The following is a 26,766-nucleotide window of genomic DNA, read 5'->3' on the forward strand; positions in this document are numbered from 1 at the left end:
TTTTCAAAAAAATCAGCTTTGGGGGCCTTCAAAATATAATTCAGTTCTGAAATGCCTGACAACAGGAATGGCAATTCTTCAAGAAAAAAAACATGGGCCAGAATTTTACGCTCGTGTGTGGGCATGCGGTTGTCCTGATCATTCGTGAAATGGGGCGCAATGAGGTCAGGAAGGCATCCCAACGTCATTGCACTGCCTCGCGATATTTCGATCAGCAGGCGTGCTTCTGCCTTTCACATGTGCTGGCCAACAGCCAAAGGGTTAATTAAGGTGATTTTAAATGGTAATTAGCTGTGATTTTATGTGGCTCATGCACTTTTACGCTTGGCGCACGGGCCATTCGGCCAGGCGGCCTTCACATTTTTCATGGATTCTACGTCCAGGGCGGGAAAAAAGGCTGACAGGCAGATGCAAAGGTGAGTAGTTATAAGTTTGCCTATGAGTGGTTTGGAGCTGGTTTATTGGGTTTCTGGTGTTTTTGTGTTGTTCTGGAGAACTCTGCTTTGTTAGCATTTGCAGAGACCTTCAGCCAATGTGCCCCTTCAGTGCAGAAACCTGTGGAAACATCAGCACAGAAATGGGGATTGTCTACTCTGCTGGAGGGACCTCCTCAGAAGAGGAAGAGAGGGCCAGAAGGGAGAGGAGGCCAGTTGCCCACAGGCAGTGTCCCAGAATGAGACCCGTGCATTGACAGGTGCAACCAGAAGGGGTACAGGGCCAGCAGGAAGTACAAGGCAGAAAGGTCCAGAGAAGCCACCATTATCCAGCAAGCAGAGTGTACAAGCAGTGCTTCTGCTACCTGGACATGTCTGAGATTCAGTGCCGATGAAGGCTCCACCTCCCAGGGAGACAGTCAACTCTATATGCCAAATGATTGGTCCAGAGATGCCTCCAAATGTGTAGGTGCCTACCCTATGCCAGTGGCCCTGAACTTTTTCACCTCTGATTCTTTCCAAGGGTCAGTGGGAGATCTATGTGGTGTTTCCCAATCTACTGCCCACAGCTGCATCAAGCTGGTCACTGCCGCTCTGTTCAGATGGCCTAGTACCTTCATTAATTTACGGAAGCCAGCCAGGCTGAACAAGCCAGAGGCTTCACTCAATTTCTGGGTTCTCCCGCATCCAAGGAGACATAGATTGCACACATGTGGCCATAAAGATGCCAGCAGGGGAGCCGGGTGTCTTCATCAATAGAAAGGGGTTCCACTCTCTAAACATCCAGATTGTGTGTGACCACAAGAGTAAGATATTGCAGGTTTGTGCCAGGTATCCAAAAAGCTGCCATGATGCCTACATCCTCCATCACTTCCAGGTGCCAAGGCTATTTGTCACTCTATCTTGCTTGGATGGTTGACTCCTGGGGGGATAAAGGCTATCTGCTGAAAAGGTCCACTGATTCATCCATGGACAGAAGCCGAGGAGGGCTATAATCAAAGTCATGCCTCCACAAGTAATTGAGCCAACCATAGGCCTAATCAAGATGAGATTCCGCTGCCTGGACTGCTCAGGGGGATCATGGCAACATCCTCCAGAGTGTATTTCCCTTATTGTTGGTGTTTGCTGTGCACTGCATAATCTGGTTCTGTCAATGGGGGAACCATTGGAGGATGATGACAGCAATCCTGCTCAACAGGCCGCAGAGGACGACTCAAGTGCTGGGTCTGAGGAGAAGACTGAGGAGCCCCAGGGTGAGGAACAGGATCCCAATGTGAGGATCCTTATGGGAGGCCTTGATCTAAAGGACTTTCAGCTAGACATCCAAACCAAGGATTCAAGGTGATGGTAAGGGGTACGCTACCATACTGATCTCTCATGATAAGGCAATCATGTCACCCTTAAGTCAAGGTCCGACTTTTGAAATAAACTTTGCAACCCTTCCTCTGTGTTACACACAACTCCCAGGTGTCTTCCCTAGCATTTGCATGAAGCATACTAACACCATTGCACATAATAAGACATTTTTATAATGAAGCCTCATATACAAATGAAACAGTGCACACGTGAGAAGGAAACATAAACCACCTGTGACAACCCCTTTTGTGATCATAATGACTTAAGCTTCCATTTGCAAGTGCTACGTCTTGGTGCCCCCAGCTCGCTGACAGCTGGATTGGAGGCAGCCTGCTGACTCTTGCCCCATCGACCTTAATGACCTTGGTGGCTGTCCTCTGGTCACCGGAGCCTGTGCGGGCTCCATCTGGGTGGGAGAGTCCAGCGTCATGGCTGGGCATTCCTCAATCGTCGCAGTCTCATCAGATGTGATGGTCACTAGCAGATGGGTGGAGGAACTGCTGCCATCATCCACATCGCCCTGAGAGGAGCCCCCCAGATGCGAGCTGCAGCTCGTCCGCCAACATGAGGTTGGTTTGAATCTCCCTGCTCACCATCGATGGATGGACAGCTAGCAAGGCCACTAGATACCACCTCCGTCTCTCACGCATCTTCATTCTTACCTGCTGAGGTCACTGCCAGTGTGTGGGTTTACGGGTCTGAACGCAACCCCAGAAAACCTTAATTGAGTTTCTGGAGCTGCCTCTCCATAAGGGTAGTCATGGAGGAAGCTGTGTATTCTGAGTAATGGACCAATACAATGCTCATGCTCCACATGGACTCCCCCAAGACAGAGACCATGGCATGCAGACCCGCAGGGACCTCTGCCAGATCTTCCCACTCTTCCCACTGGACATCCAGCATCTGCCACTTGATGGACGACTCCACCGGCTCATCATCTGTCTCGGACTCAGCGTCGTCCTGAGCTCCAGGACTCCTCTGACTGCCAGCAGCCCTCTGCCTCTACCAGCATCTCAAGCAAGTACTTTACTACTGTGCGGTAGCACCCAATCCAAGATGCATATGCCCACCAACATGCCTGTATCTGTGCTGGTGGATGGTTCAGAAGGAGAATGTGACACGGCTGCATATGGTAGATGTTCCTCCTCAGGGTCAAAGGGGAGGGGTCCTCAGGGTCCCTTTGGGGTTGTGATGATGCAGCATCTGAGGGAGGAAGCAAAAATGTCAGCATCGAACATCAACACGAAGACTGCACACAGTCTGCTTTCTCATTACATTTGACATCTGGCTAGGCAAATACTTTCAAATGGATGAGCAATGGAAATAATTACATTTCACATGTCAGTCTTACAACCACAGCCCCACATCTCCGATACAAGACACCAATCACTTCCCTTTCCATTCGACTCTTACTCTCAACCAATACCCCTGCCTCTCCGCGACATGTGGACCTGGTTTTGCACTCGCAGGCCGTTTCCAAAGCCTGCTTCTCCGCCTGATTGACGCTAAACAGGTTTGGATCCCCCCACCAGTCCACCCTCGCTCCAGCGAATTGTGACTCCTCTTTTCCTGTAAGAGGAAAAGTGTTGCCATTAGTTCCTCCTAGCATGCCGGAACATTGCAGCTGTGAAGACGCAGTTGCCTGTCACGTTGTTGCACATCACCCTTAGATACATACCAGTCATGGTCTATCAAGGCTCATGATTATGTGCCACATTGTGCCCTGCATTTCACACCCCTGAGCACCAACAAGTGCTGCCACCCAAAAAGAAGTCTACCCAAGGTTCTAACTGGAATCAGACCTCACCCAGCAGAGCATAAAAGGTCATTGAATCTTTTGCAGCACTGGATCCAGATTCAGCATACAATGTCATGGCCACTGAGAGCCGTTACCTCCTTCCAGGCCTTCTTGCCATCCTATTGCTGTCCCTTGGCAGCGAGATATGATGGTGGTCATTTACCTCCTCTAGTAAGACCCTCAGGCACGCATCAGAGAAACAGGGTTGGGTGGGGTGGCCACTTGATCCGGGCATTCCCGTCACGCCTGGCACTTTTTTTTATTATTTCTTCCTGGCATGTGGGATTCACTGGCTAGGCAGCATTTATTGCCCATCCCTAATTTCCCTGTTCAGAGGGCATTTCAGAGTGAACCACATTGCTGTGGGCCTGGAATCAGACCAGGTAAGGATGGCAGGTATCCTTCCCTACCAGGACCTGATGAGTTTTTATGGCAATTAGCAATGGTTTTGTGGTCATCTTAGACTTTTATTTCCAGACCTTTTTTTTATTAAATTCAAATTCCACCATCTGCTGCGGTGGGGATTTGAACCAGAGGATTACACTGGGTCTCTGGATTACCAATCCAATGGCAATGCCACTACATCACCATCTCCCCTGAGGTGGGCATTGATGCCATCTTGCACAGTAGAGCAGCAGTTCAATTATTTAAGGGAGTCCAAACACATTGACAATGCAAACCAGCACCCTGAGGCGCTAATCACAGTCTTCCTGCAGGGAGTTGCATTTGCATTTAAAACCCCCACCCACACCTCCCTGTTCCCTGCACCTGCCCTCTTCCCTCCCCTGCTGGCAGCGCTGAGCCTGTCTCCGCGCACGTTTCACACTGGCGGGCAGCTAATTGGCCAGCCAGCCTCAAATTACATTCGACAGCCAATCACGGGCAGGAACAGACTCCACATCTGCTTCCAGGCCCGCCAATCGCGCTCGCACGCCATGCTGAAAATACAGGCCACGATTATTGTTAGTACTTTGTAATTCATGGCTGGAATTTTATAGGGATGACGGGGCTGTAAACTGCGTTGAGCTATTCTAAACTCCATCCACTTTGGTGGGAGCATAATTCCACTGGCATAAAGTTACGCCCCATGTCTTTCATAGCAGAACGTATTGGCGTGGCTAACACAAGTTCAAAGTCAAGTGTGATTTCTGGAATTTTCCGTCTGCCAAAGCTAAGTCTCAATTACCTCCAAAGTTTGAAAATGAAAGCAAAAAGTTATTTGCATATGTAGAAAATTTGAAGCAAACAGCAAATGCAGCCCTGGATCCTAGTTATGGTTGCACCAGACAAATTCTTAGAGACATTACTATTATAGAAAAGCTTTCACCGGCATCTAGCGAATTTAAATTACATGAGCTTCAAATACTAAATCTTTTCTCACATAGGTCACAAAGGATTCACTTATTAAATCTAATTCCCTGAAAGCAGAGTGTCAGTCTCATCTCTGAGATGAATGTGTCCTATATAATTCCTGCAGCATGCCTCTCTCTTACACAGTATCATAGTATCCATCAACTATTGTGAAATTGGAAAACAGCTTAGGGGCTCTCTGCTATTATTTACATTAATTCAAAACCCTTTAAAGAAAGGACATTCTATGGAGTTTTACTTACACTGAGATAGCATAGAATTTGTACCACAGAAAAAGACCATTTGGCTCAACTGGTCCAAGCTGACGTTTATGCTATTCTTTTTCTCCCTCATGCTTATCTATTTTCCCCTCAACTGTGTCTATGCAACTCACCTCAGCTATTCCCATGAGGTAGTTAATTCTACATTCTCATTGCTCTTCAACTAAATAAATATATTCGCTCTTGAAGAGGCTGCCCAATTAAAAATTAACTGTCAGATCCAATGCAGCAAAATTCAACTATGAAGCTGTCTGTTTGGACAAAAGACTTTTAAGACAGAAATACCGGGCGAGGTCCAGTAAACAAGTCATGAACAATTTAAAATGCAACTCTAGTATTTTTTGAAGAAGATTATAGTTAGACAACAACATGCAACTACTGTTCACTAATGTATCCTCTAATTTTTGTTTGGAATGCACAGGTGATTTTATTTAAGTGCAAGGCCCCTTTAAATCTTTTTTGATTGGCTGCGGATTAAAGGAGCTGATTTATACGTGGATTGAATGGGGACTTTGAAGTTGCTGTACTACCACGCAGTTTACAAAAAACATTGCTGTTCACCCAGCTTGAAAGTTTAAATCTGATGCAATTACATCATTATCAGCATTCTGTGGTCACACACAATCTGCACTTTCATGGAGTGGAAGCCCTTCCTATTAATGAAGGCACCAGGCTCATCTGCTTGCGCCTTGATGGCCGCATATATACAGTCTATTGCACCCTGGACGCGGGGGAAGCCAGCAATCGCTGCGAAGCCTCTGGCTTGCTCTGTCTGGCTGGCCTCATCCTAGCGGTAGCGGATGAAAGTCAATGCACGCCTGAACAGAGCGTCTGTAACCTGCTTGATCCATCGCCTCCTGCTCGTATCTAGTCATGATGGCCAACTGGGCCTGGCCTCCACCAGTCCGCATCTGCTCAGCGGCATTGTGTGCAGTCTTCTCCTGAAAAGTAGAGAGGAGCATTGATTAGTCCAGTCTGCACCTGGATTCCCATTTCATCCCTGCCAACCCAGCCAGAGTGGGACATTGCAGGACTCCAGTGCTTCGTCACCCCGCAGCTGCTGCACACTCACGCAAAGAAGCCAGGGCTGACCCCTCACATGCTGCCTCCATCACAATTGGCACCACACAGTCTAACCTTGCTAAGCAAGGAGGCACAAGCACGTGGAACACTAAGACCAGCAGATGGATAGGTGCCCCGCTACCTGGAAGCTCCCCTCCCAGCATGTTAGCACCCTGACTTTGACATGTTTCACCACTCCAGCGCTGTGCCTAGGAGCAGATCCTTGAGGTTGCCCCCAAAACAGTAACTCTGGGTGTCAGTCTAACACATGCTGCGGGTGCAGAACCCAACTCAGCACAACCCTCTCAGGGTGAACTAGGCATGGGCAATATCTGCTGGCCCACCCAGCGAGGGAAACATGCAGTGAAGGATTCAATAGCGTTACTGTACTCAGAGTTGGAGGGGGGCCTTGGGGAGAAAGGCTGTATTAAGTGACCTCTGCCAACATGGTACTCACCCTTCCCAAGCACAAGAGGTCGTTGAATCACTTGCAGCACTGGATCCAAATGCGTCGCACCACATCATGTGAGCTGACTATCTCTGCCACCCCCTCCCAGGCACATTTGGTCAGGTGGGGGGACCTCCCCCTCCCATCCCTCAGAACAAGGACCTCCCACCTTGCTGCCACCTCCTCCATGAGGGCAGCTAGGCACTCAGCAGAAAACTGAGGGGCACACTGCCCTACTGTCCTACCCTCCACCCTGGCCTGCCCTCCAGCAGCGCTCTGATGAGCCCTTCTACTGGCCATGATGATCAGCCTTTGCAAGGCTGCCAGCGCTTCATTTAAACAGGCCACCAGGTCGCTATTGGACCCACTGGTCATTGCACCCCGCCCCACCGCCCGCCCACTCCCACTGTCCTCAGGAGCCACACTTCACGCTGGACAGGCCTTAATTGGCCCACCCATGTAAAATGGTGGCGTGGAGCCAATCGGGGGAGGCGATCGGCAGGTAGAAAATTCTAATGGATTTGTTTTTCAAATATATTAGTAGAAGTTTTTATTTCAAAAAAATCAAATGACGAATAAACCAGTTAGGCAGGAAAAGAAACCAGAATTGCACCTGAGCCCTTTCAACAAGCAAACAACTTGATTTATTAACAACCAGATTTATTTGTGGGTTGGCACCAGAAAAATCACTGCAGAATCTGCCAAATTGTTGTAAGAGCCTAACTGGTTTACTAGTGTCCTTCAGAGAAGTGGACCTGCCATCCTTACCCAGTCTGACCTACATGTGATTTCAGTCCAAACTGTATGGTTAACTCTTAATCAGGACAATAAAGGTTGGGCAAATTACTGCCTTGTTGGCATTGCTTACATCCCAGGAACTAATAGTTTTTAAACAAATCAGATTTTTGACAAAGGATGTATTAACTAAATAACATGCTTCGATTTTTGTAAGCTGTTATAATTCAACAGCCTAACAATCAACTGAGACAAATGGGGGATTTTAACCCCCCAAAAATGGATGAGTTTGGGTTGCGTGACGTTCTATTCCAGATAGCTAGTTGGTGAAGGATAGATCTGGAGCCAAACTTTACACACATATATTTATTTACAGAGTTATACATAACAAGTATACACCTCCAAACCCAGGAATCAGAGGGCAGAATTTTACATTCGGCGTGCAGAGGTGGGCCGGACAAGCTGGAGCATAAAATGACGCACGATGACATCGGGTGGAATCGGCTGTACGCCCGCCAATAATTGAAAGGCTTATTAAGGCCATTAACTGGGCACTTAACCTTAATTTTAAGCTGCCCGTCCAACCTTTTAGTTGGTGGGCAGGCAAATAGGCCAAGCAGCCTTTGCGTTTTTTAGGAAACCTCATCCACACAGTCACATGAGGGGACATGGTTCATTAAATTTTTAATGTTTTCATTTTTTTTTTGAAAAGTGCTTCAATCTCCCTGAGGCAGCTCTGTGCCTCAGAGAGATTGAAACACTCTTTTACGTGCATGCCCAAACGAGCGCTGAACCCGGTTCTCTCTTCTCCCCCCGCCCGCACAGGTAGCGCTCAGCGCTACTGCTTGTGATCCACGCTGGGCAGGCCTTAGTTGGCCCGCTTACATGAAATCGCGGTGCCGAGCTCCATGACTATCCCGCCCGCTCCTGCCAAGCCCACCCAACCAATGAAAATCCTGGCCTGTGTTTCAATCTGTGTCTATGTATAGGTGGCCTAAGTGAATTTCCGGTTAATATCCAGTACTTGCACTTAATTAAAATCTGTTAATAAAAACTGTTAAAAATTTTCTTCTCTCTATCTAAATAAAAATTAGAGTTGGTGTGCACATCCAAAATTTCAAAACAAATTAAGTCGAATCCATATCCATAAATCCATATTCTGTACAAAGCATTACATTGTGAGATGCCCCTTCTCTAATATCACTAACAATTTTTGATACATGTATTTCTTTTGTAAAACAAATCAGCCAGCTGCTAATCTTCATCCCAATTTAATTTTAGAGATTTCCTTTCTCGTCAGAATTTGTTTCGAGCCAGCAAGGTCAACCCTTTTCCCTCCCTTGCCTTTTGTAATGAATGATTAGCTACAAACATTCTGTGGGATTATTTTCTTCAATGTATCCCTTGTACAGAATCTCATATGACAAATAGAATCCCATATTCACTGCCTCCATGAGAGACAGTGGGCTGGATTTTATCGGCTTTTTAGAGACTGGCTGGGAGGTAATAAGGTTGCTAAGTCTTACACCATCTTGCCAGCAGCACGAAGGGTCGCTGATGCCCCAGCTGGAGCACATTGAGCCACTCAAGATGCCAATTAATACCAAGGTCCCACCTCCACACTTAACTAGTGGCAGGGGGTGATGTGTCTTTGCCATTTGAGAAAACACTGGTGACCTCCTCGGAGCCCTTCTTTCAGGGCACACTTTCGCCCGCAGACGGTGTTGCTCCCACCCCCCAGCGGCAATGACCATCCCCATGGCAACAGCGTATCCTGCTCTCAGCAAACCCCTGTCCCCCCACCAGGGCCTGCCTGACTGACCCCAGACCAAACTGGCTTTGCTGTAAGGGCACAGGGTCACAATGGGCCCTCTTCCTCCAGGTACAACCCCAGCAGAGGCCACTGCTCCCAGTGATGCTGCTGAGCTGCCTGTTCTCTGATTGACCAGTAGCTCTTGGGGTCAGAGGACCATCCTTCATAGGGATGCCCTGGTAGCATCCAACAAGATGTGGCTCCAAGTCCAGTTCATCGCTGAAAGGTGTTACATTGGATTTAGGAGCAGAAGTAGGCCATTCAGCCCTCCAAGCCTGCTCCACCATGCGATAAGATCATGGTTGATCTAATTGTGGCCTCAACTCCACTTTCCAGTCTGCCCCCTCCATAACCATTGACTCCTTGACTATCAAAAATCTATCTTATTTAACTCAACTTTGAATAAATTCAATGACCCGGCCTCCACTGCCTTCTGGGAAAAAGACTAATGACCCTCTGAGAGAAAAGCATTTCCCCTCATTTTCCATCTTAAAAGTGAGACTCTTACTATTAAACTGTGTCCCCTCGTTCTAGTGTTTCCCACAAGGGGAGCATCCTCCCAGTATCCATTCTATCATGTAGCATCAGGATCTTACATATTTCAATAGGATCACCTCATCATTCTTCTGAACTCCAATGGGTATAGGCCCAACCTGTTCAATCTTTCTTCATAAGATGAGCCCTGCATCCAATGGTTTAACCGCCCGTGTGTTTAAGCACATCTTCCACCCCCTACCCCACCACAACGCACCACCCCCCATCCCCCACCGCAACACGCCCCAACCCTCCCAGCTTTTGGCCCCATTTGCAGGACCCTTGCCACCCATGTAATTTGGAGGCCAGTGGGAGGAGGTGATGGATGGAGGGCCTTGAAACTCAGGTGGGAATAGTGATGTGCCTCCCTCATAGATCCCCTCTCTTGATTGTGTCTCCCTCACAATGTCTGCCCCCTCCTCCCACACTGGTGCTCAATACCCCCTCTGGCCTTTCCAACTGAACCCAATCCTCCCGCCATGTTTTTTTTACAAGATAAAACTGAGTGGATGTCCATATGACTGTTTCCATTATGTACGGGTTGAAAACATACAACTCCTATTTCTATTGGCTTTAAAGTTCCCACATCAGTGGGCATCTTTACCACCCACTTGACAGCCCCAGCCAAAATTCGAGTGATCCGGACATCAGCTGGAATGTGCAGTAAGTTCTGCGCTTCAACTTCCCTTGTGCTACCTATCAATTTTGAAAACAAAGGCAAAAATCAGCCCTGTGTTTTAATTTGTCAAGCTATGATACAAAACAATATGCCATGAATAATTTTCAGAAACATGATTATATGAAACTTGTCCAGGAAAGTTCTGATCGAAAATGCAATTAACTGGTATTACATGCTATATAAGATTCACAATAACAGCAATAATGACTTTAAAGATTTCCAATGCAGGTGAAGATTGCACACTGGGTTTAGATACCTGATTTGTGACTTTAGTAATCCTACTCTGAAATACACATATGGTTTGCATTTCTTTGCACTATTAGTCACTAAATTCATCTGCCATTCATTGACACGATTCATCATTTCACTTCATTGAATTAATATCCCTGGGCGCAGTTCCATCATCGCCATTTATATTTAATGTCAGCATGCTTGTGGTTTTTGGGGCTGCAAAGAGGCAAATAGCTTCATAAAATGTTATCAAAAAATAAGAATTTGGCTATTTCTCCCACACAATGGGGATTAAATTGGATAGCCTTAGAAAACAAGCTTGAGATACGCGATTAGTCTGTGCGTGTTTATTGAGATGCAGTCAACAGGTTAAATTCTGAATTTTAAATGTCTGCTGCATGCAGCCAACACTTACCTGTGCTGCTCATTGGCCGAACTCATCAATATCATGAGAGGCTGGCACCACTTAAAGGCAACCGACACCTCTTAAAGGAGAGGCACATTGCGGCTGCAAGAAGTAGTGGGAACCATTTGGACATGAAGCTATGTTGTGATCCTTTGTGCAATAGTTGAATGTGCGAGCGAGTGTAACAGGGTTTTCTAATAATGCACTGCAAGTCTTGGTGGAAGACATGGGGAAAAGGAGAAACATCCTGTATCCATGGGGTGGGGGGAGGGTGTGGTAGGGAGGTACGAGAGATCCTTCAGACATATGCCCAGGAGGCAGTGAGATGAAGTAGCTATGAATGTCAATGCCAGGATTGTTCCTCCAGGAACATGGATACTGTTCAGGAAAAAGTTTTACAATCTGACAGGGACACAGATTGTCAAGATGAGTCATCTTCAAATGGCCTATCTTACCAATTGCACCATTAACCTCATCACCCACCTACCAACAGCCTCTATCAATCAGTACTCAACCCTTCCATTCATACACCTTACCCTCAACACTTCACACTTTTGCAAGCCTCGCACCCATTTGGCACAGGGCTTTGTGCAGAGCTTGGAATCCATGCTTACCAACGTGAAACAGGTGGTCACCTTCATTAGCACACCTGTGTCCAATTGCCAATACCAGGGCTTCGATTGCAGCATGAGCAGCTTCCAGGCTTGGCCTAAATAGCCAAGTGGTTATGGTACTGGGTTTGTAACCCCAAGATCAAGAGTTCAAATCTCACAATGGCAAACTGTGAAACATGTAACTTCATCTGAAACAGATGGAAACAGGTTTGTACTCGAAAGAGTATCAAGAGTTCAAATCTCACAATGGCAAACTGTGAAACATGTAACTTCATCTGAAACAGATGGAAACAGGTTTGTACTCGAAAGAGTATCAAGAGTTCAAATCTCACAATGGCAAACTATGAAACAATGTAACTTTATGGGCTTGGCCTAACTAGCCAAGTGGTTATGGTACTGGGTTTGTAACCCCAAGATCAAGAGTTCAAATCTCACAATGGCAAACTATGAAACAATCTGGCACTGCAGCTGATCTTAATGAAAAACATGAGCAGCTTCCATCACAGTGCTACAGTGCAGACTTCAGACTGCTGCCGTACTGGCTCAGGATAGTGCGGGAAGGTGTGGTTACCAAGGGCATCGCAACAATCTGTCCTTTTAACAGATTATAGGGATTACTGATGGGCCACCCTGGGAGAGTGTTAATGGCTTGATGGATCACAGCCCCATTGTCCTCCCTCAGGATGATAGCATTCCTACTCCTATCTCTGACTCTCTACCAGTGCCTTTCCTGTTGCCTGTCACCCAGCCAGCCCAGACTGACTTTGCTCAAACCAAAATAGTGCAGTCTGAAGCCAGGCCATCTGCATATGTGCATCTCCTGGTGGTTTTTATTGCTGTGCTATCACATAAACCCTTTAAATAAAATTAGTAAATGGTCATATATTCTGTTTAATGTCATGTTTAGCCACATGAGGTTGAGACAAGATGTTGGTTGGAGCTTGGCATTCAAAAACGGCGACACTGGCATTAAATCAGTGTTGCACACTGATCCACATAATTATTTTACTGCAGTAAGTTTTGGTCCAGGAGTCATAGGTTATTTTAAAGCAGATTACTAAGGAATAGTTTGAATAAGTACATGAGTTAAATAAACAGAAAAGGCATGCAATCTGTAATAGATTAGAATGATTTACTAGTCCCAGTGCGGATAGACGGACAAATGAAATAGAGTGATGCTGGTCTCCATTGCTCCATTGCTGGCGGTGGCTCTTTTTCTTCTTGAGCTAATCAGGGTGTGAGGCGAGAGTCAGCATGGATCCATCCCAAAAAACTCTTTTCCATCCAAAAGTCTTTCTTCCCTCCCAATTGTCCATTTATATAACTTACTTCCAGGGTGCTGGTGTCTCATGCCAATCACTTATTCAATTGTCCATTTAGCAAGGGAGATATACCCAAGGTAGACAGACCCCTCCTATTCCTGTCCGAAGCCCACAAAGTCAATTTGTTGCTTACAGCCTGTTAATCTTTATTGCAAGACACTTGATTTGGATTTGGCTCATGAAACCCACCTTATCAGGCTTAGGAATGTCTTGTGCAGAAACTGTACTAGAGACATGTCCTTGGCAGAGATAACAGGCCTAAGCAGTCCTTTGTCTGTCAGATCAGTTGCTTCTTGAAACGCTGCAGTCCACATGGTGGAGGTACATTCAAGGTGCTGTTAGGAAAGTCAATCCAGGATTTTGACCCAGCATTAGTGAAGGAACAGCGATATAGTTACAAGTCAAGATGGTGTATGACTTGAAGGGGAACTTGCAGGTAGTGGTGTTCCCCTGTGTCTGCTGCTCTTGTCCTTCTAGGTGGTCATGGGTTTGGAAGGTGCTGTTGAAGGAGCCTTGGCAAATTGCTGCATTGCATCTTCTATGTGGTACACACTGCTGCCACTATGTACCAGTGGTGGAGGGATGGGATTTTAAGGTGATGGATGGGGTGCCAATAAATTGGGTTCCTTTGTCTTGGATGGTGTCAGTCTTTTTGGGTGTTGTTGAAGCCATTCTCATCCAGGCAAGTGGGGAGTATTCCATCACATTCCTGATTTGTGCCTTGTAGATGCTGGACAGATTTTGGGGAGTCAGGAAGTGAGTTACTTCCCTCAGAGTTCCAAGCCACTGGCCTGTTTTTGTAGCCACATTATTTACATGGTAGCTCCAGTTAAGTTTCAATTCAATGGTAACCCCCAGGATGTTGATAGTGGGGGATTCAGCGATGGCAATGCCGTTGAACGTCAAGGAATACTGGTTAGATTCTCTCATGTTGGAGATAGTCATTGTCTGGAACTTGTGTGGCACAAATGTTACTTCCCAGAACGAGAATACAGTAAAAACTGGGAAATAAAAATAATGGTCCAAACTAGTCTTGTACAACCTAACAATGGAACACCAATAATAACTGGGAAATAAGAGTACTGGTCTAAACTGTTTTTTCCTTCTGGGTTGCCATTTATCAGCTCAAGCCTGAATATTATCCAGCTCTTGCTGCATGTAGACATGGACTGCTTCAGTATCTAAGGAGCAGTGAATGTTACTGAACACTGTGCAATTAGTGAACATCCCCACTTCTGACCTAATGATGGAGGGGAGATCATTGATGAAGCAGCTGAAGATGGTTGGGCCTACGACACTACCCTGAGGAACTCCTGCAGTGATGTCCTGGGATTGAGGTGGTTGACCCCCGACAACTACAACCATCTTCCATTATGCTAAGTAAGACCCTAACTAGTGGATAGTTTTCACACAATTCCCATTGATTTCAATTTTGCTAGGGCTCCTTGATGCCACACTAGGTCAAATGCTGCCTTGATGGGTAGCCACTCTCACCTCACCTCCAATAATCTGGAGATTATTACTTCTTAGTCTCCTTCCTAGCTCCCTAAAATCTACCTACAGAGCTTCACCTCTCACTCTACCTATGCTGTTGGTATTGATCTGGACCGCAACTTCCGGCTGTTCACTCTCCTTCTTCAGAGCTCTCTGCAGCCTCTCAGTGACCCTGACAATATGAAGCAACATACCATCCTGGAATCATGTGTGCAGCAGCCAAAAAAACCTGTCTGTTCCACTAACTATATAATACTTTCTCACTATTATGTTCCAAATCTTTCCCCCTGTACATCTGAGCTCCCGGTGGTGCCATGGACTTGGGTCTGGCTGCACTCCCCAAAGGAACAATTACCCCCACCAGTATTCAGAATTAAATGCAGGTTGGCGAGGGAGAGACGCTCACAGGACTCCTGCGTTACCCACCTGCTCTGGCTTGACTGTTTAATGGTGATCAATTTCTCTGTGCCTGCTCACCCTTAAACCGTGTGGTGGCCACAACCAGAAATGTGCTATCAATTAAACTTTCAGACTCATGGATGTACTGCAGTGACTCCAGCTGCCCTCCCAGGCCCAAAATCCAGAGCTCTATTTCTTTCAACTGATGGCACTTATTGCACATTTTGTTCTTCAGGACATGAGGAATGTCATAGGGCTGAATTTTCTGGTTGGCAGGAGGGCAAAGTGGGCGCAGACCGAATCACTGCTGGCAATCGGGTCCGTGCTGCCATTTTACGCGGGCAGACCAATTAAGACCAAGCTAGCGTACTTCATGAGTCCCGTGCACAGCGGGAGCGGGTGGGCGGTGGCAGACACGTTCAAGCTGCCAGGTCCAATGGTGACCCAGCGGCCTGTATTAAGGAAAGCCCAGGCAGCCTTGGAAAGGCTGCTCACAATGCTGGGCAAAGGGCTGTGTAGAGGGGCATTGAAGTTCATGCAAGTCCGGAGGGTAGGCCATCACGGCAGGCCAAGCCGGAGGGTTGCCCTTTGGGGCAGACCAGGCCAGAGGGTAGGGCAGGGGCCCAGTGTGCCCCTCATTTATCAGACGACTGCCTTGCTGCCCTCCTCAAGGAGGTGGCAGCACGGCAGGAGGTGCTGATTCCCCAGGATGGGAGGAGGAGGTCCCCCGACATGACGAAACATGCCTGGGAGGAGGTGGTGGAGGTGGTGAGCTCCCGTGACTTGGTGCGGCCCACCTGAATCCAGTGTCGTAAGTACTTCAACGATTTGCGCTCTGGCAGGGTGAGTACCATGTTGGCATTGGTCATTTAATGCAGCAGGTCGGCTTTCCCCCCTGCTGCCCCTGCCAAGTCTGAGTGTAGTGACTGCATTGAATCACTGACGGCATGTGTCCTTTGCTGGGTGGGCCAGCAGATACTGCCCATGCTGCGCTCACCCTGAGAGGGTGGTGAAGAGATATGTTTTGCCCCCACAGCATGTGTTACACTGAGTCCCACATTACTGTTTTGGGGGCAACCTGGAGGAGCTGCACTAGACGCTGTGCAGCATGTGTCCAAGTCAGGGTGATGACATGCTGTGAGGGAGCTTCAAGGTGGTGTGGCAATGAACTATCTGCTGCACCCCGCATTCCATGTGCTTGCTCCTCCTTGCTATGGAAGGATATACCGTGTGGTGCCTCATGTGATGTGGGCAGCATGTGTCCAAGGAGGGGGTGGGGGGGTGGGGGGTGGGCCTAGCATCTTTGTGTGAGTGTTCGGCAGCAGTAGGGTGAGGAGGCACTGGAACCCTGCAATGTTCCACTCTGGTTGGGGTGGGCCGTGCGCGAAGAGAGTCCCTGTACAATTTGCACTAATCAATGCTTGTCTCTCATTTTCAGGAAAAGATTGCTCATAACGCGGCAGAGCTTGCAAGGACTGGCGGTGGCCAGGTGCAGATCGCTAATCTTAGCCAGTTCGAGCAGGAGGCCCTGGATTTGGGGAGGCGCCATGCGCCATGATCCACTGGTGTCAGTGAGGCTGGGGTGCCACATGCAGGTATTTATGCCCAGCAGTGAGGTCAGCATTGTTCTCCCAACAGCCGTGGCAGTGCTGAATGTTAAGTGATTTAATTTTGCATCATGGCTTGACCATTGCTTGTGGAAGGATGAGCACGTAATGATCCGGGGGACAGGGATGCACATTGACATTGTCTCCATGTTAACTGATCCACAGTCCTTGTTCTTTCTTTCAGCATCATTGGAACAGGGCCAGGAGGAGGAGCAGAATAGGCCTCCTCTCACACCTGAGGGGCCTGAAGTCTCACCAGTGTCACACTATCTCTGCGAGGCAGGCACCAGCGCAGATACCAGCACCTCAGTGGGCCAGCATTTCCCTGTGCAGGCTCATGCTCGGACTCACTGCTGGACTCAACATGTGCAGCCGCAGCCACTGCATCGATGTCTTCATCATCCACTGCGTCCCCCCTTTCCAGCGCAAGATTGTGGAGAGCACAGCATGCAACCACTATCACTGACACATGATCTGAGGGCTACTGGAGTGCGCCCCCTGAGCGGTCCAGTCATCGGAAGCACATCTTGAGAAGACCGATGGTTCTCTCCACCACAGCCCTTGTGGAGGCGTGGCTCCTATTGTACCGCTAATCAGCTTCTGTTCTTGGATGGCAGAGAGGCGTCATGAGCCACCTTTTGAGGGGATAGCTCTTGTCACCAGCAGCCATCCATCAAGCCGGGCTGGAGCACTGAAGAGCCTTGGCACCTGGGAGTTACTGAGGATGTAGGCATCATGGGACCTGCAGGATCAGCATCCTATGATCACACACTATCTGCACGTTCATGGAGTGGAAGCCCTTCCAGTTGACGAAGGCATTGGGCTCACCTGCTGGCGCCTTGATGGCCACGTGTGTGCAGTCTATTGCACCCTGGACGCCAGCAATTGCCGCGAAGCCTCTGGCTCACTCTGTGTGGCTTGCCTGGTCCCAACAGAAGTGGATGAAGGTCAATGCATGGCTGAACAGAGCGTCTGTAACCTGCTTGACATAAGTGTGGACGCTGATTGGGAGGCATCGCAAAGATCACCCACCAAGCTCTGGAAGGAGCCAGAGGCATAGAAGTTGAGAGCAGCTGTGACCTTCAGAGCCACTGGCATGGGGTGTCCACCCACACAATTAACAGAGATCTCAGGCCCAATCATCTAACAGATATAGTTGACTGTCTCTCTTGAGAGACAGCCTCATTTGGCGCTGCACCTCAGATATATTGAGGTAGCTGCTTCGCCACCTGGCAGCAGGATAGTGGCCCCTTCCACCTTGGTCCACCTCTTGGCCCTGTGCCCTTTGTGTCTGCACCTGTCCCAAGTGGCTCCCTGGAGGCTGAATGTACATTCCTGGCCTCCCCCACCTTCTAGCCCTCCCTTCCTCCTCAGAGGAGTGGACAATTCTGCTTCCATTCCCAGGCTAAGGGTAGGCTTCCTGAAACCTGCAGGCCCAGAAAAGATTACTCACTGCAGAGTGCTGACCTGAAGGTTAAGAGTCCAGACAAAGCAGCTGGTATGCGTTTTGAAGTATGCAGATCACACAGGCAAGTTTCAAGAACTTGGAAAAATCAATACTCACGACCCCACTGAGTCCTCTTATCCCGCCTGTGGGTGACGTTTATGCAAATGTGTTCTACCCACCTGCCCGTTGCACCTGTGCGCTGACCCGAAGATTGCACAGGCACCGAAAAATCAATGTCGATTGGTAAGTCAAGGGCCCTAAGTGACCCGTTAATTAATAGCGGGCACGTATCGGAGATCATCACACGCCCGCCCAACGAAATATTGCGATGGCACGCAGTGACGTTGGGACACTCGCCCGACATCACCGCATATCATTTTATGCACAGATGTGTGGGGCCCACCCCTGCACATCAACAGGAAAATGCTGCCCATAATGTTCCCATATGGAGCAGGATTTGCATCAAATGGAAGAGAGGTGCCCTGCTATGCCCCTATTTATTGTAGTATTAACTAAATTTGTCATAAATAAAAATAAGACTTTAAAACAAACTTAAGATTTAAAACACGATTTAATTATTCTAGTTTCAGATCTTAGATTCTTATCTCGATATTTATCCATTTTACCTACCTCAGTTCCCTTCAGTTTTGCTGTTCCTTCCTCTATGCTCTGACTCTAACCTCACTCTGATGTCACTATTTCAATCTCTCTCTGTGATTTCTTGACACAGAGGCCATGTTTATGACATAGAGAAGAATTTTTCCTCCGTCAGGCAGAAAGTGCAGGAGAGGGCGCAGGCAGACGCGACTCAGGGTGCACTGCCATTTTACATGGGCTGGCTAATTAAGGCCCACCCAGCGTGATGCCTGCCAGGAAGAGCAACGCGCTCCCTGTGCGGGTGGGGGGGGATTCCCTCAACTGAGAGTGCAGTCTTCTGCACATGCGCATGAAAGAACGCACTCACCTCCCTGAGGCTAAGTGCTGCCTCAGGGAGATCGGCGCCAAATTTGAAAACAATGAAGGTGCAAAATCAAAATTTCCCTGACTGTCAGATGAGATGTCCACCACTTTAAATCATACATCTATTAAATTTTTAAAACCCTCATGAAACCTTACCCCATCCATGGATGAGGTGTCATGCTTTTTCTGAAGCCCATCAGGGCTCCTAGCTTGCCTGCCAACCCTAAGGTTGGACAGGCAGGTCCATTAATGAGGCTAATGACTTTGTCAATGGCCTCAATAGGCCATTGACAGGTCAGCAGGTGCACAGCTGATTCGGCTGCGACCCCGCCAACCTGAAAATTGAAATGACGTGGGGTGACGTCAGGAGTTCCGCCTGACGTCATGCCGCATCATTTTACACGTCGGCGAGTGGGCCTCACCCCTGCTCACCAACCTAAATATCCTGCCCATGATTTGTGGCTCTGAAATGAAACTTAACTTCAGGAGTGTAGAAAGGGAACAATGAAACTGTGGCATCTCATTATAGCAGTTGTTAAATTGATCCTAGATATTTCCGAAATTTAAATTTTAAAAACAAACTTTATACTTTCCCTTTCTCTTTCTTCCCTGATTCTTAGTCCAATCTTCCACTCACAAGCTTGCTTCATCACCACATCTTTTATTCTGCTCTGCCCTTGCCCCACTCTCACCTAGCTCCCGCTTCTCCTGGTCTGGGGCCATCTCTATCACATCTTTTATCCTGCCTGCGCTCTTTCCCTCTAGCCATGCTGCTGTTGACATATTCCCACAGTTATATTGCCAAAGGTTGCTGGAAAAATAATAGTGTGTTCATGGTGCCTGCCATTATTAATGATTTTTTAAAAACAGCAATTTGTGGTGAGAAAAGATTATCCATAGTACCATCACAATTTGCTGACCAGTTTTCCCCACTCTGTGTTAACATCACAACAATGGGAACTCGCTGTCAAACTCCCAACGGTTTTTTAAAAATTGTTAGACTTGTGCCGTAAATAGAAATGACATGGCTGATATTTAGAACTGTGATTTCTTGACAAAAGGACCATGTTAGTGACATGATTTATGACTCTAAAATGAAACACCTTCAGGAGCCTAGAAAGGGAACAAGGAAATGTGGCATAAAAACAAAAAACTGCGGATGCTGGAAATCCAAAACAAAAACAGAATTACCTGGAAAAACTCAGCAGGTCTGGCAGCATCGGCGGAGAAGAAAAGAGTTGACGTTTTGAGTCCTCATGATCCTTCAACGGAACTGAGTGAATATTAGGAGAGGGGTGAAATATAAGCTAGTTTAAGGTGGGGGGAGGTGGGGGGAGAGAAGTTGGGGGGGAGATGGTGTGGTTGTAGGGACAAGCAAGCAGTGATAGGAGCAGATAATTAAAAGATGCCACAGACAAAGGAACAAAGAGGTGTTGAAGGTGGTGATATTATCTAAATGAATGTGCTAATTAAGAATGGATGGCAGGGCACTCAAGGTACAGCTCTAGTGGGGGTGGGGTGGAAAGACTAGCAGGGCATACAAGATTTAAAAATAATGGAAATAGGTGGGAAAAGAAAAATCTATATAAATTATTGGAAAAAACAAAATGAAGGGGGAAGAAACGGAAAGGGGGTGGGGATGGAGGAGGAAGTTCAAGATCTAAAGTTGTTGAATTCAATATTCAGTCTGTAAAGTGCCTAGTCAGAAGATGAGGTGCTGTTCCTACAGTTTGCGTTGGGCTTCACTGGAACAATGCAGCAAGCCAAGGACAGACAGGTGGGCAAGAGAGCAGGGTGGAGTGTTAAAATAGCAGGCGACAGAGAGGTTTGGGTCTTTCTTGCGGACAGACTGCAGGTGTTCTGCAAAGTGGTCACCCAGATAATGTTTGGTTCCTGCAGTTGTTAAATTTATCCTAGATAATTCGGAAATTTAAATTTTAAAAATAAAGCTTATACTTTCCCCCACTCTTTTTTCTCCTGATTCATAAGTCCAATCTTTCATTCCCTCTTTATTTCCCTTTCTGTATATAACTTGCCTCTACTTCACCCTATTCTCCATTGCTTGCCCTGTTCTTTCTCTACCTTTGAATGTTGAGTCCAATGAAATTTAAAAGATCCCAAATGCCCTGTTAACCTCAACTCGCTATTATCAATTCTAGCAATTTACTGAGCAAAAATAATAGGATGAAGGAAAAATTCCAAATCACAGCGCTTGCTGCAAAATGCACCACTCCAGCAATTTTTGCCCCATTAAAATGTATAAATTGGATGAATGATGCATTCATAACAATCTTTGTAGCTATGAATACGCATTACTGCTATTATTTTACATCTGACTGCACTTATAGCTTTTCTAAATCACCTTGTGAGTGGTGTTATTACTGACAAGATCATCTTCCTAATTATCTGAACTTCAAAAAATCTAATGAAAAGTACACGGAATTACTTAAACAGAGCAATTGGAACTAGCGCACTAGTAGGCAATGCTAACCTGCAACAAGTGCTTGGAAAATCAACAGTAAACCTGTTTCCACTATGCCCTCTGTTCTGATGTGAATATGATGTTGGTACAACACCGTACTGATTTCTGCAGCTACTGTTATTCCTGAGTAGAAATCGAAATAAATCTTCACTGGCTGATTTGGCTGAAACTTTGGCCTGAATTTTCCCGTCAGCGATTTGGGGGCAGGGCCCGCTTGTTGACAGGAAAATGACGCGGGATGATGTTGGGAGGAACCCCCAACGTCATCCCGATCTCTTTAAATCTTTAGGAAGGCGGGCGGACAGTGAAATCAGCTGTCCGCCTGCCAACCTGTCAATGACCAATTAAGGCCATTGACAGGCTAATTAAGATTGTTAAAGAGCTGCCCGTCCAACCTTAAGGTTGGCGGGATGAGGTTTCATGTCCGTTTTTAAAAACTTTAATAAAGTTTATGTCATTTTTATTAACATGTCCCATCTCATGTGACATTGTCACATGAAGGGGACATGTTAATAATTTTTTAATTTTTCAATTTTAAAGCTTTTTGGACTGCCAGTAATCTCCCTGAGATAGCACTTTGTCTCAGGGAGCAGTGCGCTCTTTCGCGTGCATGCATGAAAGATTGCAGTTTGACAGCTGGGGATTCCCTCCCACCACCCGCACAGGAAGTGCATAGCGCTTCCTGTTGGGCAGGCCGCTGGACAGGCCTGCCCACTCAAAATGGCGGCGGGCCCCGGTTCAGTAGCAAGGGTTGGCTGTCTGCCCGCTGCCGAGCCAATGGGGCCCACATGCCCACCAAGGGCAAAATTCTGCCCTTTAGGTTGCATTTTAACAAGTGTGAAATTAAGGAATATTTCCATGCATAATGGTTGGTAGAAGTCTGGAATTCTTGTAATTCTGTAAAAGGTAATTGGTGCTAGATTTTAAATTGATAGTTTTTTGTTAGCTAATGGTACTAAGGGATCTGGCAAAGGCCGGTATATGGAGTTAGGTCATAGATCTCACTGACTGGCAGAATAGGCTGAAGGGGCTAAATAGCCTATTATTCTTCCTATGTTTCCTATGCTTCCTGTGTAATATATTATTTACAGTCTCTCAACCAATTAAGTTGAGCAGGCGTGATGACAACCCGTGAGTTAATTTCAACTCCTGTATTTAACGGAATATTACAAACACAGAATTTGATGAATTCCGGCATTGGGAGCAGAACACAAGGAAGTGATAGAATGAAGTGTACGCACTCAAAGGCTGCACTTTGTTTTAGTGATTCCTCCACAGATGTGATGCTAGGAACAGTATAGTCCAAGGATGATACAGCTCCCTACTCACAAGAGGAAGCTTGTCAGTGAAACCAAGAAAGTATGACTGGAAGATGAGCAGCAGAAATGTGGTGCCACATTCTTGGATTCAATGTTAAAAGCAACTCAGTGGCCAAATTAGAACGAAAACGGCAAATACAGTGGCACATTCAACCACATCCTGATGTGTGTATCGCTCCAATCATCTCAGTCGCTCTGCCTTCTGAAGCCTACTTCTCACATTATTTACCTTGCAGTAACTCTGAAATTAAAGCTCATTGAAAATTAACAGCATGACATCTAAATTGAGATTAAATGCTGACAAGGAATATGTGCACCCTTCCAGATGAATAGTTCATTGCAAATTTCAGCTAAACAAAGTAAGTGACAGCCATTCATTGGTTCATTCCCCAGGGCAATGTCTTGACCAATCAGAGTCAAGCTGCCAGGTTTAAATTTCAAACAATGCTTGGTAGTTAACTAACATTCACAATCAGTTGGTGCATTCTCCATGGCAATGCCTCTACCAATCAGAGTCCACTTGCCAACCAATCAGCACTCTCTTCTCATACAATATAAATATGTCAAATCCCCTAGCATTGGTTTTTTTCTTGTTAATTATCCTGGTAAGTGTAAGATGAAAAGCGTAAAAAAAAGTTTTTTTCAGCAATACTCAAGTTCTGTATTACCAGACAGTTTGGTAATTACAGATATTTGCTTTAAGCTGAAGGCTGCCTGCTCCTTTCTTCTTCAGGAGTGCCAGCCTGAGGTGGGCGGAGTGATTTTACTGTGTCACTTTGCTCTGCAATCGATTGTTTTGCTGGAAGTTTACTTTAAACTTTAAATTCCCCCAGTTGCTAAGCTACACTGGATATCAGGGATGTACAGGTATCTCTTGCATCTAGTATAGGTTGGGGCCTAAATGAGAGAAATGTGCATCAGAACACAGCTGTCCATTTGTGAGCTGGTGAGTATGCCTCTACTCCTAAAATCCACAGAGATTGATAGGGCAAACAGGGGCATGGACTCAGTGTGCACGGGTCCTGCCCCAAATTCTTCCCTCATCGGCTTAGATAGGGGCTGTGTAACTTCAAACCGCAAATGTTCAACCGTGAAGATTAAAGTATTATTCAATTTCAAATGATAAAGTATGTGTTTAAAACTACAAGAAGGGTTTTTATGCTTAGTGTTATAACCCAGCAGATGGTAAAGCTGAGTTCTTTAAAAAAATCCCAGAGGGGAACTTTAAACAACTGTCATAACCTATATTTTTAAGTGGTATGTTTAAGAAGCAACTCTAAATTCAGGAATCAGACTAGCAGTTCTTGAAAGGTTTTATATTAAACTAAATAAAATATTTTATTAAGTTACAACACATTAAACACATATACATGGCTACAAATTACTACTGTCATAACTTTTAACAAATTCCCAAACTGATCTCCATTAAGGCAACAGCAACCCATAGACTTAACCAGCCACATGTAAAGCATTTTCACCTTAGGAATTCAAATTGAAAAGGTCAAAGTTCTTTTCACTTTGGTTCCTGTGGAGACAGTTGGAGGCTTACAACTGCTTTGACCTTACATTGCCTCTGTTCCGCACACGCAAAACTGCTTTCCTTTGAACTCCATCTCTTCTAACAATAAAACCCCTTTCATAGCATCAATTTTATTAGTAATATAAACATATTGCTTAGTCTCTGCTAGCTAGTTGCCAGATGTCACCCCACTTCTTGAATGCTCTATTCAAAAATGCAAATGCTCTCTACCCCTCCTACATCTCAAAATTAGTACACATCAAAGCCCCCGGACTATCTGGTTTTAATCCAATTAATACACACCCATGGACTAAACCTTTATTTTAAAAGAAAAGTATTTCCCAATAATATACACATTAATAGCTTCATGACATTAGTTTTATCATTTGCTAAGGAAATGGATAGCTGTCTGGACAAGGGATTAAAAAATAATTAGACAGAAGGAAAATTGCTATGAGAACAGCTTCTGTCCTTCAACAGAAGCAAATCTATCTGCAATCAGATGTAGTAATCTTGTCAGATGTAGAAACAAACACTCCGAGTTAAATACTTATAGCAAACGATTGTGGCGTCCGCTGATTTATTTAAAGTGTTTGACTGCACTTTTTCATTTGAACCAAGCACTTGTTTTTGAGAACTGTGCTGTCAGATTGTTTTAAAGGTTTTCATTGAAATCTGTATATTTTTGTTTGTTTGTGCTTTTGGTAAATTATGCAGTGTCCTGAGCAAAACAAGTCCTCATTTGTCTCATTGGTACTTTGCAGTTAAAACAAACTGAAGGAGACATAGTGGTTGATAACGATGGACCAGCTGACATCTGGAATAAGGTATCACCTTGAGCAACAACAGAAGAAAAAATGTAACATATATTAAGACTGATAGTCAATCTTGCTTGGGAGTTACTTCATCTTTGTTGGAGATTACATTCGTGACCTTCGAGAGAGAAACTTTCATCAGATTTAAATTCTGTCCAGTTTGTATGCTTGTTGGATTTCCATAGCCATAACTGTGGAGGAATTTTTTTAAAACATATATTCTCAGTATTTTAAATGTGACAGAAACACATGTATCTCTTTTACATATAGCCCATGATAAATTAACGTGGCTCTGTAAAGGAATCTTAACAGAAATTATACTCATATAGTACTGGGATAAAGTTATTTTGATATCAGCATGTATTGTCAAACCTTGTTTTCAGGTTTGAGTGATGTTTCAAGTTGTAATGTGGTCTTGGCTTTAAGTGTGTTAGAGTAATTGCATGATCTAATTGATCATGTACAAACTACACCTAATTATAATTTTTGTTTGTTGTATGGGAAATGTGTTATATTAAATGAGCCAGTGAATTAAAAAGTACATGTTTGCATTAACAAGGATAGCAGGCAAATCCAGGGGCCATATTCTTAAAATGATATTATTGTTGCATTTAACGATTGCATTCATTTTAACCTAAGCCGCCTATGAGGAAACCCATGGAAGTAAAATTGGGTTAGGTTTAAAACTAGCATTGCACCCAATTCCATCAGTTTACTGACAGAAGAGTTAAATTTCCCCCAGAACTTCATGAGATAGTGACCCAGATTTTCTTTTGTATTTACTCCTGTTATGGGGCAGTTTTGGAAATGGGCGGGGAACCATTTCACAGTCTCCTTGATGCTTCCCACCACTTTTATGATTGTCCTTAGAGATAATGATGGATGGTAAATATGTATGAAAATTACAGGGTAATAAAAGGAAAACATCATCCAACATGTTTCCTGTCATTAATTCCTTAACAATTCTAAATCCCATTAGATACCTGGCATTGAGCAAAACAGAGAGTGAGTGATTGCAGCAGATTTTTAAAAATTCTTTGGCCAACACTGCTAACACGATGCTGTTATGGTGCTCACTTCTATTTTCCTCCCCTACCTCTTAAGCCACCTCCTAAAAACTTACATGTCTGTTAAGTGCATCCAATGAGCACATATTTGCAGAGGTCGAGTACTGAAGAAGGAATATAATACAGAAAGGATTTAAAGTGATTTATACTAACATTCATTTTTGCATCATTTCCTTCATTTCATTTATCTCAACAAGGTAAAACCTTTTGGAAAATTAGCCTTCAGTCGAGTGAGAGAAATACATAGTTACAATTAAAATGTTACAATTTTCAGTGATCCTTTTAACATCTTAGTTTAATGATTAGTAAATAGAAAGAAAGCTGAACCATTTAACACAAAGGGCTGGATTTTCATTCTAGAGGCAGGTAGCAGGAGTTGGCAAAACTCCTGGTTCAACCCACCTGCCTCAGAAGAAAGGGTCAAGAGACAAGATTTTCATTCCAGGGGTGCGGTGTGGGCTGCAGTCGGGCCAGCCGACCTGGGAAACAGTTCAGAGGCTGCCAGTTGCCAAAGCAGGCTGTTTAAAAGACAGGTCTCAGTGCTGTGGGACTTCATCCTGGTTATAATGGAAAATGTAAGGCCCCCTAACCCTC

General features: G+C 45.6%; 1 protein-coding gene across 5 annotated transcripts in view; it reads left to right on the plus strand.

The window, feature by feature from the left end:
- Positions 1 to 26,039, plus strand: part of LOC121279258 (RNA-binding Raly-like protein) — a 1,065,807-nt gene extending 1,039,768 nt beyond the window's left edge. For all 5 annotated transcript variants that reach the window (XM_041190353.1, XM_041190355.1, XM_041190356.1 and 2 more), the window contains one exon: positions 25,055 to 26,039. The gene's annotated coding sequence lies outside the window, so the exon portion shown is untranslated. The remainder of the gene's footprint in view (positions 1 to 25,054) is intronic.
- The last annotated feature ends 727 nt before the right edge of the window (positions 26,040 to 26,766 follow it).

This window comes from Carcharodon carcharias, chromosome 6, assembly GCF_017639515.1.
Source record: "Carcharodon carcharias isolate sCarCar2 chromosome 6, sCarCar2.pri, whole genome shotgun sequence".
NCBI lineage: Eukaryota > Metazoa > Chordata > Chondrichthyes > Lamniformes > Lamnidae > Carcharodon > Carcharodon carcharias.